The following is a 15,539-nucleotide window of genomic DNA, read 5'->3' as shown; positions in this document are numbered from 1 at the left end:
CTCCACATTCTCTTTTTTCTTACTCTTGTGGAGGAGCAAAGACCCTGGTGTCCCCGATGGGGTCTGGGGAGACCACCTCCAGGTCCAGGAGAAAGGCTCTGGGGCCGGCAGGTGGTGCGTGCCTATAGTCCTAGTACTTGGGAGGCTGAGACAGGCAGATAGCAGGTTTAAGGATAGCCTTAGCAACTTAGCAAGAACCTGCTTCAAAATAAAAAAATAAACTGGGCCTGGGCATGGTGGCACATGGTTGTAATCCCAGCATTTGGGAGGCTGAGACTGGAGGATCACAGTTCGCAGACAGCCTTGGCTACTTAGTGAGGCCCCTCGTAACTTGGTGAGACCCGGTTTCAAAATAAAGAATAAAAATAGGGCTAGGGGTATAGCTCAGAGGTAGAGTGCCCCTGGGTTCCATCCCTAATATTGCAAAATTAAATTAAATTAACTTGGTATTGTGGCACATGCTTGTAATCTCAGCATTTGGGAGGCTGAGACAGGAGGATAGTGGTTCATGGACAGCATCAGTTACTTAGTGAGGTCCTTTGCAACTCAGTGAGACCCTGTTTCAAAGTAAAGAGTAAAAAATAGGGCTGGGGATATATCTTGGAAGTAGAATGGCCTGGGTTCCATCCCCAGTACCGCAAAATAAATAAATAAATAATATTTTAAAAGGGCTAAGGATATATCTCAGAGGTAGAGTACCCCTCAGTTCAATCTCAAGTACCAAAAAAAGTGAGTGAACTTTAGACCGCAGCTGGTGGGGGCAGGCCTCGGGGGACAGAGGGCCCTGGGGGTCTCCCTTCACCCTCAAGCCCAGGATGGAAGGGTATGACGTGAAATGGGCAGAAATTCTGCCAGGAATGGGCCAGGCTGGGCTGAGGCAGGTCTGTGTGGCAGACCAGCTTTTATTGCCAGGGGTGTGATACAGCATGGACGGCAGGAGGCCAGCCCAGCAGGTCGGGTGGCCGGGCCGTCAATCCATGGTCCAGGGAAAGCAGAGGCCGGAGTCGCCCATCTCAGCCTGGTAGACGGCGTTGAATTTCTCATTCTGCTCCGGGGTGAAATGCTCCCTCCAGTTCCCCACGACACCTGGGGAGGAGAGGCGTGGGGAACGAGGAGGTCACGGAGCATGGATTCCCCGCAGCGGCCCTGGGTCCTGGGATGAAGTCCAGCCTGTCTACCATCGCTGGGGCAGGCTGACTCCCGCAGTAGAGTGCCTGCTGGCCCCGCCCCGGTGCCTGCGGATGGGACTTGATTTGCAGGCCCTGCCAGGGCTGTGAGGGCCACCCAAATCCACGACTCATGTCCTCATAAGGACAGAACCAGTGACTGGGGCTGAGACTCCGCCATGCACCCAGGAGCCCAGGAACTGGAGCCACCAGGAGCTAAGGGGCTGCAAGCAGCCTCGGAGAGGGCCTCTGCACCTCCACTCCAAGTTTCTGGCCTCTGTGTACCTGTGTGGCAGCCACAGGAAATGGCCACAGCCACGGCCACCATGGCCCCGGAAGAGCCGAGGAGGCTGGGGCCGGTGCCCAGGGGTGGGCCTGGAACCGTCCCAGGGATCTGACATGACAGGGGCGTCTGCAAGCTTTCCCAGTGCTGGCTTCAAACCTTCAATCTTCCTGCCTCCGCCTCCCAAGTACTGGGATCACAGGCATGCGCCACCACACCCAGCCCACTTCATCCTGAAGGGCCGCTGCTCTGTGTGGGTCTGGGAGACGGAGCCTCGGTGTGACACTGCCGTCGCTGTGGACGCAGCCACACGGGTCACGTGGTACACAGGTCCTCTGCAGGCGTGTAGCGCACGCTCGTAATCTCTGTACTTGGGAGGCTGAGACAGGAGGATGGCGGTTTGAGAACAGCTTCAGCTACTTAATGAGGCCCTCTATAACTTAGCGAGACCTTGTTTCAAAACAAAGAATAAAAAATAGGTCTGGGAGTGGAGCTCAGAGGTAGAATGCCCCAGGTTCTATCCTAGTACCACACACACACAAAAAAGAAGTTACTTTCCTTACATTTTTTCACTTAAAGGACAGCTCAGCCATTATGCTGATTTCCAAGACGTGCATAGTGGCTTAGTAGTTAAGATGTCGGTTCAGGGTCATGAGAGGGCATGGGACGGGGTCTGGGACCTGCCCTGGACCGCACACGCCAGTGCATGGAGGTTGGTTTCCCTGGAGCAGCCGTGACTTGGAGGAGACAGAGTTGGGGCATCCTCTTGGAGGACATCAGAAAGGAGAGCCTGGGCCCTGGGAATTGTTGAGAGGCAGGCAGAGCTGGGGGTCTGGGAGTTGGCCCTCGGAGGCCAGCCAACCGCGCTGGGGAGGGCGCCAGGGGCTGGACCACCATCCCCTAAGCTGCTCCTGGCATTTTCTTTGGGGATCACATGTCCTGGGGAATGAGGAGGGCCAGAGTGGAAGCCTTGGGTGGATGGACAGACCTCAGGGGCTGCAGCCAGCTGCAAGAGGCTGCGAGTTAACTGGCCCCAGATAGACAGAGGCCCCGGGCCTCAGGATGGGCCCTGGGAAAAGCAGCGGGTTGGACTGGAGGCTGGGACCCCTACCTTTCCGCAGGAACCTGGTCTGGCTTTGGTCCAGGATCTCCTTGGACACCAGGCTGTAGTTGGCCGTGCTGCTCTGGCTCATGAAGGAGAAGCTGCAGTGCTTCAGGACGACGTCCTCCTCTTCCCGCCCCAGTGGGTGCCCCAAGAAGTCACTTAGCTTCCGGATGGTGCCCCGAGGATCCTAGGTCCAGAGAGGACGACACATATTTCAGTTGGTATCTAGAACCTTAAGAGCAGCAGCCATGTAATCAGAAACATGAACAAGGACGGCAGCTCAGTGTGATCTGTAAGAGTAAGAAGCTGCGGACAACCTACAAGACCTACAACGGAGGGATTTGCCTAAGCTACGTCTTCACCACAGAGCACGGAGCTGCCGCGAGAAACGCCATGGTGAGCTGGGCCTGGTGGGCACGCTTGTAATCCCAGCATTCGGGAGGCTGAGACAGGAGGGCCTCAGGTTCACGGTCAGCATCAGCTACTTAGGCCCTCTGCAACTCAGTAAGACCTTGTTTCAAAATAAAGAATAAAAAATAGGAGCCGGGCGTGGTGGCGCACGCTTGTAATCCCAGCATTCGGGAGGCTGAGACAGGAGGATCACGGACAGCCTCAGCTACTTCAGTGAGACCCGGTTTCAAAATAAAGAATAAAAAGCAGGGCAGGGGGTGTAGCTCAGAGGTCAAATGCCCCTGGGTTCCATCCCCAGACCAGCATTAAATAAATAAATAAAAATAAAAACATAAAAGAATAAAATAGAGCTGAGACGCTGGCGTGTGGTTCACGCTTGTAATCAGCACTCAGGAGCCTGAGACCAGAGGATCGCGGTTCATAGACTACTCAGCTAAAGTCCTACAGTTTATCTTCTTGGATTCCTATCCATGCGGCCTTGAGGGCTGGGAAGGTGGCGTAGGCGCGGGAGAGGGCAGCCTCATGGGAGGAATCTGAAGCCTGTGATTAAGAACCGGATTCCCACTCGTTCTCCTGAGTCTGTCTGGCTGTTTACACACCATATTGGAAGAGCGCAGAGAACTCCAGGTTCTCGCCGTCACGCGTGGCCTCGCTGGCTGTACCAGAGCGGCTGAGTCACGGGAAGGCCCGACTGTTTTGTTAGGCAAGTGTAGGAGCGCAAGGAGGAGCAAGTGCACTTATCAGTGCGACAAAACGCTCACAGGAGCTCACGGGAGCACTGAAACGGAACCGAATGCGAGCCAAAGGCCCTGTGGTGATTAAGAGTCCAATTTGTAGCCTGTGTAATGAAGGAGAAATGAAATTTAAAGTTTAAAACATTAATAAGTAGGGTGTTAACTTCTGGGGGTACTGAGGATGGAACCCAGGCGCGTTCTATCTCTGAGCTACACTCCTAGTCCTATTTTACTTTTATTTTGAAACAGGGTCTCACTAGGTTGATGACAGTCTCACTACTTGCTGAGGCTGTCCTCCAACCTGTGATCCACTTTCTCAGTCTCCCAAGTCCTGGGATTACAGGTGTGTGGCACCACACCAGGCTCAGGTTTAGGATGTTAATTTCTTTTTTTTTTTTTTTTTTTGTGTGTGTGTGTGGTGCTCGGGATTAAACCCAGGGCATTCCACCACCAAATTATACCCCCAGCCCTATTTCTTATTCTTTTTTGGGGGGTGGTACTGAGGATGGAACCCAGGGGCATGCTACCTCTGAGCTACACCCCAACCCCTATGTTTTAAAAATTATTTACTTATTTATCGTGTGTGTGTGTGTGTGTGTGTGTGTGTGTGTGTGTGTTACTGGGGATGGGACCCAGGGCCATTGTATCTCTGAGCTATATCCCCCCCAGCCCTGTTTTTTTAGTCTTATTTATTTATTTGGTGGAAGTGTGGGTGGAACCTAGGGGCTTTCTACCTCCGGGCTATACTCCCAGACCTATTTTATATTCTATTTGGAAACAGGGTCTCACTAATTTGCTGAGAGCCTCACTAAGTAGCTGAGTCTGGCTTCGAACCTGTGCGATCCTCCTGTCTTAGCCTCCCAAGTGCGGGGATTACAAGCGTGCACCTCCACGCACAGCTTATTCTTTACTTTTTGAAACAGGATCTCACTGAGTTGCAAAGAGCCTCAGTTGCTGAGGCTGTCCATGAACCACGATCCACCTGTCTCAGCCTCCCGAATGCTGGGATTACAAGTGTGTGCCACCACGCCAAGCTCTATTTTTTGTTAATTATTTTTTTATTTATTGCAGTACTAGGGATTGAACCCAGGGGCATTCTACCTTTGAGTTACACTCCCAGTCCTAGTTTTCATTCTTTATTTTTTTTTTTTCTTTTTTTGGTGGTACTGGGGGTGGAACCCAGAGGCTTTCTACCTCCAGGCTATACTCCCAGACCCATTTTATATTTTATTTGGAAACAGGGTCTCACTAAGTTGCTGAGAGCCTCACTAAGTAGCTGAGTCTGACTTCGAATCTGCGCGATCCTCCTGTTTCAGCCTCCCAAGCGCAGAGATTACAAGCGTGCGCCACCACGCCCGGCTTTCATTCCTTATTTTGAATTCTCACTAAGTTGTATAGGGCCTCATTAAGTAGCTGAGGCTGGCCATCAACCAGGATCCTCTAGTCTCAGCTTCCCAAGTACTGGGATCACAAGTGTGCGCCACCAGGCCTGGCTCCTAGGATGTTAATTTTTTTGTTGTTGCAGATCTGGGGATGTGGGGATGGAACCCAGGGGCATTCGACATCCAAGCTACAGCCCCAGTCCTATTTTTTAGTCTTTATTTTGAAACAGGATCTCACTAAGTTGTGGAGGGCCTTACTACGTAGCTGAGGCTGTCCGTGAACCACCATCTTTCTGTCTCAGCCTCCCGAATGCTGGGATTACAAGCGTGCCCACCACGCCCGGCTCAGGATGGTAAATTTTAAAATGCACACAGAAACTACTCTGGAAACTCCCACGGGCAAATCTCTCAGCTGACATTAGTTCCAGGAAGAAGACCTGGGAGTGCAGGTGCCTCTGTGTTGACCTGTCCTGGAAGAAGAACCCCAGGGAATGTTCCAGAAGAGTGGGACCCAAGGGTGGGGCAGGGAGGAGTCAGCGCTTGTGGAAGGGTGCCCACCTGGTGCAGCTCCTCGTAGGTGATGAGCAGCATATTCAGGTCCTGCTGGAGGCCCAGCCACCCTTTCACGTGTTCGAACCAGGAGCCGTAGAAGCCTGGGGAAGGGCGAGCTGGGGAGGAGGCCGGCCTGGCCCAGAGCACACAGTGGGACTCGAGAGCGATGTACACCCAGAGAGCCGGGGAGGAGGCCAAAGCACGGCAGGGCTCCGAGGCCGGTGAGCGAGAAGGTGCCCCCAGCCAGGCGATAAGGAGTGGGGACGCCCGGAGCCACCCTGAGCCCCGGGACCCACCTGTGCCCTTGAGAAACTCGTCTACGAAGTCGCCAAAGGCCCTGGGGTCCGGCAGGAAGCTGGCCATGCGATGGAAGTGGTAGTAGGAGACCAGCACGTCCTTGGGGTTCCGGGCCACGTACACCACCTGGCAGACGAGCCCGCCTGAAACCCGGGTTCGGGACTTGCCCTGGAGGCTGTGTGAGCGCGGCGCCCTGCCCTGGGCCCCGGCTCCTGCCTGGGAAGGGTGTGCGGGCCGGCCGCGGGGGGAGACAGTGGTGTGTGGCGGGCGCCAGCCTGGGCTGCCCTGGTGTCCTGGGAGTGGACGTACGGAGAGGCAGGGAAAGCGGCCGCGGACTCCGCGCTGTCTGCTCCCTCAGCGTCTGGGCTGAGCTGCTGGCCGCCTGACCGCCTGTTTCCACAGCTGCCTCCTGCCTCAGCCTCCCCGGACCACGGACTGACCGCCCGGCCCACCCGACCTGCTGGTGCCGGCCTCCTGCCGTCCATGCTGTGTCACACCCCTGGCAAACAAGCAGAGGTCCCCACCACAGGCCTGCCTCGGCTCAGCCCGGGCCAGGGCTGGCGGGATTTCTGCCCATTGACACTCCACACCCTCCCGTCCTGGGCTTGAGGGTGGAGGGAGCCCCCAGGCCTTCGGTCCCCCGAGGCCTGCCCCCAGGCTTGGCTGGGGTTCCGGGTCATTGCAGGGGCCAGTGGCCTGTTCCCTTACCCGGGCCTTGGACTTGCTCAGAGCGGGGGCCAGCGCCGTGGCATGCAGGTGGGTCGTGAACATGCGGGTCTTGGAGGCGCCCACCTGGGCCAGGAAGCTGCTAAAGGAGCTGTGCTCTAACCAGGGCAAGCGGGCCCAGCTGGGGAGGCGGAGGACAGCTCCCACGTCGCCCTCACAGAAGATGAGACTCAGCACCTGCTGCATCCAGGTGGTCCCTGTGGGCAGTGAAAGGCGGCAGATGGGTCTGTGGCTTCTTCGGCCCACTCCCCTCCAAAGCGTGCCTTCCACAATACAAAAGGCAGGGCGGCCTGGTGTGGCGGCGCACACCCATAATCCTAGTATTTTGAGGCTGAGACTGGAGGGCCACAGATTTGAGGGCAGCCTCGGCAATTTAGCAAGAAACTGTTTCAAAATTAAAAATTAAGCCGGGCGTGGTGACGCACACTTGTAATCCCAGCATTTGGGAGGCTGAGACAGGAGGATCGCGGTTTGTGGCCAGCCTCAGCTACTTAGTGACGCTCTTTGCAACTCAGTGAGACCCTGTTTCAAAAATAAAGAATAAAAATGCCAGGCGTGGTGGCATGCCCTTATAATCCCAGCATTTGGGAGGCTGAGAGAGGAGGATTGCGGTTCAAGGACAGCCTCAGCTACTTAGTGAGCCCCTTTGCAACTCAGTGAGACCCTGTTTCAAAATAAAGAATAAAAAAATAGCTCGGAGGTAGACTGCTCCTTGGTTCCATCCCCAGTACTGCAATAACTAACTAACTAACTACATAAATAATAAAAATAAGGATAGGGGTATAGTTTGAAGGTAGAATGCCCCCCTGGGTTCCATCCCTAGTACTGCAAAAAAAAAAAAAAAAAGCTGGGGGTGGTGGCTCACGTTTGTAATCCCAGCATTTGGGAGGCTGAGACTGGAGGATCACAGTTTGTGGACAGCCTCAACTACTTAGTGAGGCCCTCTGCAACTTAGTTGCAAAATAAAGAATAAAAACTCCAGTGCTGGGGTGTAGATCAGTGGTAGAGTACTCCTGGATTCAATCCTCAGAACCACACATAAAAAATGCATGTTCTAAGCCGAGCGCTTGTAATCCCCACGCTTGGGAGGCTGAGACAGGAGGATCACTCAGGTTCGAAGCCAGCCTCAGCTACTTAGTGAGGCTCTCAGCAACTTAGTGAGACCCTGTTTCCAAATAAAATATAAAAATAGGTCTGGGAGAATAGCTTGGAGCTAGAAAGCCACTGGGTTCCACCCCCAGTACCAAAAAAAAAAAAAAAAAAAAAGCATGTTCTACGCTGGGCGTGGTGGCACGCGCTTGTAATCCCCGTGCTCCTGTGCTTGGGAGGCGGAGACAGGAGGATCGTTCTGGTTCGGAGCCAGCCTCGCTGGCTTAAGAGACCCTGTTTCCAAATATATATATATATATATATATAAATAGGTCTGGGAGTGTAGCCTGGAGATAGAAGGGTTTCCAGGAGCTCCAGTACCACCAAAAAAAAAAAAAAAAAAAGCATGTTCTGAGCTAGGACTGTGGTTCAGTAGTGACAGGTCGCTCACCCAGCCTGCCTGAGGCCCTGGGTTCAATCTCAGGACCACAATGAAGGAGAGAATGTGTTATGAAAGAAAAGTAGTAGTGCCCATACGCACCAACAGTAGCCAGGAAGAAGGCTGGACAGCAGAGAAAGCCCCACTTGCAGCAGCCAGGAGGCCAAGAGAGCCAAGGAGGGCGCGTGCCGCCGCGGGGGAACAACGCCCACTGCGAGTGCTCGCGGCGGCTGACAGATGGAGAGAATCCTCTGTCCTCGGACAAGACGACAGCAGAAAAGAAATCAACGCCTCTGCATGGACTCATCAGTGAGATGCAATCCCAGTAAAAATGCCGACAAGTGTCTTCACAGTTAGACAAGTTAATAGTGAAGTTCACAGGCAAAGGAGCCAAGCGCCGGGAGAGCCGCAAGGAAGAAAGGCTGGCGGGCTTCTCAGAGCCCAGCCTCAGCCCCACAGGCCGACAGCGGCGGGCCACCGTGCTGCGCTGGGAGCCCCAGGGGCATCGGAGCTGAGGCTACTGCCAGGGCTGTGGGTCACGGGGGTGCGCTGCTGAGGACGACAGTGGGACCCCAGTTTCTTCCCCTCTCACTTCCCAGCCACAGGTGAACCGCTTTGCTTCGCCTCTCTCGTCCTGCCATGAAGCACAGCCAGAGGACCAACCAGTCCTGGACCAGGAGGTCCAAACACAGAAGCCAAAATAAACATTTTTCACCAGGTATGGTGGCTCATGCCGGCAATCCCAGTGCTTGGGAGGCTGAGACAGGAGGATCCCAGGTTTAAGGCCAACCTCAGCAACTTAGCAAGGCTCTCAGGAACTTGGCAAAATAAAAAATAAAATATGTATTTTGAAACATAAATATTGTTTATGTTTCAAAAAATAAAATAAAATAAAATGGGGCTAAGGTTGTAGTCCAGATCCCAAGCCAGGTTTAGTAATTTAGTGAGGCTCTCAGCAATTTAGCAACACCCTGTTTCAAATTTAAAAATAGAATGGGGCTGAGCATGATGGCACAGGCTTATAATCCCAGCATTCGGGGGGCTGAGATGGGAGGATCGCGGTTTGCAGACAGCCTCAGCTACAAAGTGAGGCCTTCCACAACTTAGTGAGACCCCGTTTCAAAATAAAGAATAAAAAATAAGGTAGGGGGTGTAGCTCGGAGGTAGAGTGCCCCTGGGTTCCGACCCCAGTCTTGCAAAAAAAAAAAAAAAAGAATGGGAGCCAGGTGTGGTGGTGCACGCTTATAATCCCAGCATTTAGGAGGCCAAGACAGAGGATCACAGGTTCACGGCCAGCCTCAGCTACTTAGTGGGGCCCTCTGCTACTTAGTGAAACCCTGTTTCAAAATAAAGAATAAAAAGCCAGGTGTGGTGACGCACACTTGTCATCCCCGCGCTTGGGAGGCTGAGACAGGAGGATTACACAGGTTCAAAGCCAGCCTCAGCTACTTAGTGAGGCTCTCAGCAACTTAGTGAGACCCTGTTTCCAAATAAAGTATAAAATAGGTCTGGGAGGATAGCCCGGAGGTAGAAAGCCTCTGGGTTCCACCCTCAGTTCCAATAAATAAATAAATAAATAAATAAATAAATTTAAAAAATAGGGCTGGGGTATATCCCAGAGGTAGAAAGCCTCTGGGTTCCACCCCCCAGTGCCACAAAAAAAAAAGGAAGGAAGGAAGGAAGAAAGGAAGGAAGGAAGGAAGGAAGGAAGAAAAATAGGGCCAGGCATGGTGGCGCACGCTTGTAATCCCAACATTTGGGAGGCTGAGCCTGGAGGATCGTGGTTCGAGGACAGCCTCAGCTACTTAGTGAGGCCCTCTGCAACTCAGTGAGACCTTGTTTCAAAATAAAGAATAAAAAATAGGGCAGGGGTTATAGTTTGGAGGTAGAATGGCCCTGGGTTCCATCCCCAGACCCACAACACAAAAAAGAAAAGAATGAAACAAAGGGCTGGGGGTGGTATAGCCCAGAGGTAGAAGGCCATGAGTTCAATTTCTAGTATAAATAAATATAAATAATAAGCCTTTTCTTTCTTTCTTTTTTTTGCGGTACTGGGGATGGAACCCAGGGGCACTCTACCTCTGAGCCACGCCCCCTTATTATTATTATTATTTCTTCCTCCTTCCCCTCTTCTTCTTCTCCTGTTTTTCAGTATTGGGGATGGAACCCAGGGGCATTTTAGCTCCAAGCTACATACTCAGCACTATTTTTTATTCTTTATTTTGAAACAGGGTCTCACTAAGTTGCAGAGGGCCTCACTAGGTAGCTGAGGCTGGCTGTGAACCTGTGATCCTCTGTCTAGCCTCCCAAGTACTGGGGTTTCACAAGCGTGCATCACCACACCTGGCAGCCTTGTCTGTTCAAAGCCATCTCGAGTACTTGCCAGAGCGATGGGAGCTGGCGAAGGCACGCCTGCGGAAAGCCGGTCAGTGCAGAGGGGAGGAGGCACGGAGGCCGGGTGGCCAGCTGGGGGCCTCAGGGTTGCTAAACTGTGGGCAGAAGTTTGATGAAGAAGCAGTTCCCAAGTGTCCCCACAGGAACTGTTTTCATTAAAGTGAAAAGTAGTAATGACACAGCGGAGAGGCCTACTGTCAAAAGACCAAAGGAGAATGGCCTCAGGGATGCCGCCCTGGGTACCGTGCGGTGGTCAGGACCATCTCTGCTTCTGTCCCCCAGCGTCTCGCCTTCCACCTCGGCCAAGCCGAGGCTCACTATGGCCGCCACTTGCAGTTGAGTGTGACTGCAGAAGCGACGTGCGTTTCTCTTCCTCCCTTCAGCACTTCGTGGGTAGAAGTCTGGCTCCCACCACCCGGCCTGCAGTCTCCGCCGTGACCTTGCTCCTTCCTTGGCCGCCGAGTCACAAGGAAACGCTGCAGCTTTCCTCTGGCATATTCCCCTCACCAGCGTCACTACTCTTGGGCCCTGGGCCCAAGAAAAAGAATTGGCACCAAATTCAGGGCCTATTTATTGTGCGTGTGTGTGCGTGTGTGTGTGTGTGTGTGTGTGTGTGTGTGTGTGTGTGTGTGTGTTTGCTAGGGATTGAACCCAGAGGTGTCCTACCCCCAAGCTATATTCCTAGCCCTATTTAATTTTTTTTTCCATGTCTGGGAATAGAATCCAGGGGCATTCAACCTCTGAGCTATACCCCCTGCCCTACTTTTTATTCTTTATTTTGGAACCGGGTCTCACTGAGTTGCAAAGGGCCTCACTAAGTAGCTGAGGCTGGCTGCAAACCTGCGATCCTCCTGTCTCAGCCTCCCGAATGCTGGGATTACAAGCTGAGCCACCACACCCGGCTAGGGCCCGCTCCTAACCCAGGTATCCTGGTAGCCTGGTGCTAGCCGCCCTGCCTTGTGGATTCTGGATGGGAGGCTGGCCGGCAGGGTCCTGCAGAGCCAAGCGGCCTGGCTTGCTCTGGGGAAGGACAGTCACAGGACTTCCGTGGCTCCTGCTCGTGGGGAGGCTCATCCCAACACCGTGGGGAGGAAGACAAGCATGGTCTGCTCCCAACAAGGCTTAGGGGAAGCTAGGCCTGTCCCCAAACGGTCCATGCCCACCAGGATGCCAGATGTCAGCCCCTCTGAGCACAGCCCCCACAGCACCCCACGCCCTGTGAGTGTCCTACAAATGCAGAGACCAGAGGGTTAGGTGAAGGGGCAGAGGAGCCTGGCTCAGACGGGAGGGGCACCAGGCATGCCCAGGCAAGGACAGCCCCCAGGCCATCAGGTTGGAGGGGGTCTGTTGCCCACCCATGGTGTGGGCTTGTCTAGAATCCCCCTGTAGATTAGGCCTCCTGAGACTCACAGGGGACTCAGGAGGTCTGGGTCCACTCCCCAGGGCCCAAGAGGGAGCCCAGGGCACTGGGGGGCTGCCTCTCACCGGACTTGGGAAATGTGACCAGGAGCACGTCTGTGTCCTGGAACTGGAAGGTGCAAGCCCTCTGCAGGGACTCTTGGGTGTGCATGAATCCTGGGAAGCGGACGCCATCGTAGACCTCCACGGTGAGCATGGCCGCGCTCATGCTGCTCCTGGCACAGGACGGCGTACTGCGTGGGCCCTGGAGGGAAAAAGGCCCGTCACCCACGCGCCCAGGCTGCTTCCAGCAGGCGCCTCAGAGTGCAGACATTTCCGTCATTAAAAGGTTGATGAGAAGCCGGGCGTGGTGGCGCACGCTTGTCATCCCCGCGCTTGGGAGGCTGAGACAGGAGGATCGCACGGGTTCGAAGCCAGCCTCGGCTACTCAGTGAGGCTTTCAGCAACTTAGTGAGACCCTGTTTCCAAGTAAAATATTTTAAAAAAGGTCTGGGAGTATAGCCCGGAGGTAGAAAGCCTCTGGGTTGCACCCCCAGTACCACCAAAGAAAAGCTTGACAAGAAGCCGGGCGTGGTGGCGCACGCTTGTAATCCCAGCATTCGGGAGGCTGAGACCTGGAGGATCACGGTTTGCGGACAGCCTCAGCTACTTAGTGAGGTCCTCTGCAACTCAGTGAGACCCAGTTTCAAAATAAAGAATAAAAAAATAGGACAGGGGGTGTAGCTCGGAGGTCAAATGCCCCTGGGTTCCATCCCCAGACCCACCAAAAAAAAAAAAAGGTTGACTAGGTGGCTGTTGGCCATTGTCCTGAGCCCCACGTGTCCTTAGAGAACCAGGGAAGGTCTCATGCCTCTTGGGAGACAGTGGTCTGGGCATGGTCCTGGCACCCCAGCAGGCCAGGTCCCAGTTGGGCCCCCAACACTGTAGGCCCCGATGTTGAGCAGGATTCTGCTGCAGGCATGGCCTTGTCTACTCCTAGTGGACAAGGTGGTTGTGACTTATGTGCAGAACCTCGTGGGAAGGGCTTTGCGGGCCACTCTTCTCAGTCACAGAGCCCAGAGCAGTGGTGGGGGGCAACCACGGCAGATTCGGTCCAGAGACCCCCACATGGCACCTCCCCTGGCTGCGTCCCCAGACAGCCCCTGCTCTCGGCCTCAACCCCATCCCCTCTCCCCTCCCTAGGCCCGCACTCACCGCACGGTCCTCCCGCGGGTGCCTGGCAGTCCACGCACAGCCCAGCCCCGGAAAACACGGCTCACACCCACTTGGCAGCTCGGAGGAGGCTCCACCCTGGAGACGCAGGCCCAGCAGCGAGGGATTGGGCCTGGTAGGGCCTGGGTCAGGGACCTGGGCGTGGGAGGGGGAGGAGTGACACCTCCAGCCCCGCCCCGTGCCAGCCCTGCTGGGGGAGGGGCTGGCCCATAGGGCTGGAGGACACATCTGAGCCCTCAGGAGGTGTGGCTGCTGTTGTTTTAATCACCATTGGGTCTGTCTGGGTTCTAAAAGCTTACATTGTATTTCTGTTAGAAAGATGCTACCCACTCACCGAGGCCCTGGGGATGAGGGGACAGCAGGCCTCTCCCCTCTGGGACAGAGGTGGCAGCCATCCTTTGCCCCCATACCTGTAATCCCAATACTTGGGAGGCTAAGACAGGAGGATCACAGGTTTGAGACCAGCTTCAGAAATTCAGGAAGACTTTCAGGAACCCAGAGAGACCCTGTTTCAAAACAAAAAATTAAGCGTGGTGGCGCACACTTGTAATCCTAGTATTTGAGAGGCCAAGACAAGAGGATTCTGATTCTCAGCCAGCCTCAGCTACTTAGTGAGGCCCTCCGCAACTTTGTAAGACCCTACTTCCAAAATCAAGAATAAAAATCAGGCTGGGAGTGTAGATCGGGGGGTAGAATGCCCCTGGATCCAATCCCCAGCACCACACACACAAAAACAAAACAGCTAGCAGGGTGTGGTGGCATATGCTTGTAATCCCAGCATTCGGGAGGCTGAAAAAGGAGAATCACAGTTTCACAACCAGCCTCAGCTACTTGGTAAGGCTTTCTGCAACTTAGTGAGACCCCGTTTCAAAATAAACAGGGGCTAGCCGGAGTGGAGGCTCACTCTTGTAATCCCAGCATTTGGGAGGATCGTGGTTCGAGGACAGCCTCAGCTACGTAGTGAGGCCCTTTGCAACTCAGTGAGACCCTGTTTCAAAATAAAGAATAAAAAATAGAGCTGGGGGTGTAGCTTGGAGATAGAATGCCCCTGGGTTCCATACCTGTTACTGAAAACAAAACAAAACAAAAAAACAAAAAACCCCACTCTACTTCTGTACGCAGTGAATACAGTCACAGCCTCACCACACAGAGACGGTGGACGGCTGAGAAAGTGCACTTACTCCCAGGAGCTTCTCACCTCGCGGTCCTCACGCACACCCAGACCCTGGGCAGGCGGAGGACCTAGGAAGGGAGGCTGGCACGCACATCTTTGCCACAGATATCTCTTCTTTTCTCTTCTTTTCTTTTCGTGGTACTGGGGATGGAACCCAGGGGCATTCTACCTCCCAGCAACCCCCCAGCTCTTTATTTTGAAACAGGGTCTCACTGAGTTGCAAAGGCCTTGCTAAGTAGCTGAGGCTGGCCGGAAACTGTGGTCCTCCTGTCCCAACCTCCCAATATCACAGATAGCGGAACTGGACTCATCCTCAACTCGTGGCAGTTGTTTTGGTATTGGTGCTGCGGTGCTGCGGTGCTGGGGACCGGGTCGGGCAGGAGCGTGCCCCGCCCCAGTGCGTTCGCAGGGCCCTCTTTCCCTGAATGCTAAGCCTCAGTTGTTGAGCACCCAGGAGGTCGGCTTACCAGTCTTTTTTATGCTGTTTTGCAATTGACAGCTATCATCTCAAAACACTGCATAACAGAAGGCATGGTACTTCTGTCAAACGGTTAACAGACAACAGATATAACGTTTTATAAGAAAAGCACAAAACAAAATAATCAGGAATGAAGCAAATTCCATTTGTATCCTCACATAAAGAAGATGACCACCACACATGTAATCTCAGTGCTTGGGAGGCTGAGACAGAAGGATCGCAGGTTCAAAGCCAGCCTCAGCTACTCAGTGAAGCCCTCTGCAACTTAGTGAGGCTCTGTTTCAAAATAAAGTATAAGAAAATAGGGCTGGGTGTGTAGCTCAGAGGTAGAATGCCCCTGGGTTCCATCCCCAGTACTGCAAAAAGAGAGAGAGAGAGAGAGAGAGAGAGAGAGAGAGAGAGAGAGAGAGAGAGAGAGAGATGGAGAGAGAGAGAGAGAAAATAGTAATAAAAATTAAAAAATAAGCTGGGTGTGGTGGCCACACTTGTAATCCCAGTGTTTGGGAGGCTGAGACAGAAGGATCACAGGGGTTTGAAGCCAGCCTCAGCTATTTAGTGAGGCTCTCAGCAACTTAGTGAGACCCAGTTTCCAAATAAAGTATAAAATAGGTCTGGGGGTATAGCCCGGAGGTAGAAAAGCCCTGGGTTACACCCCTAGTACCACACACACACGCAAAA

This window comes from Muscardinus avellanarius, assembly GCF_963383645.1.
Source record: "Muscardinus avellanarius genome assembly, chromosome: 10".
Classification (NCBI taxonomy): Eukaryota; Metazoa; Chordata; class Mammalia; order Rodentia; family Gliridae; genus Muscardinus; species Muscardinus avellanarius.
The sequence above is the reverse complement of the archived record's forward strand: the minus strand, read 5'-3'. Positions refer to the sequence as shown.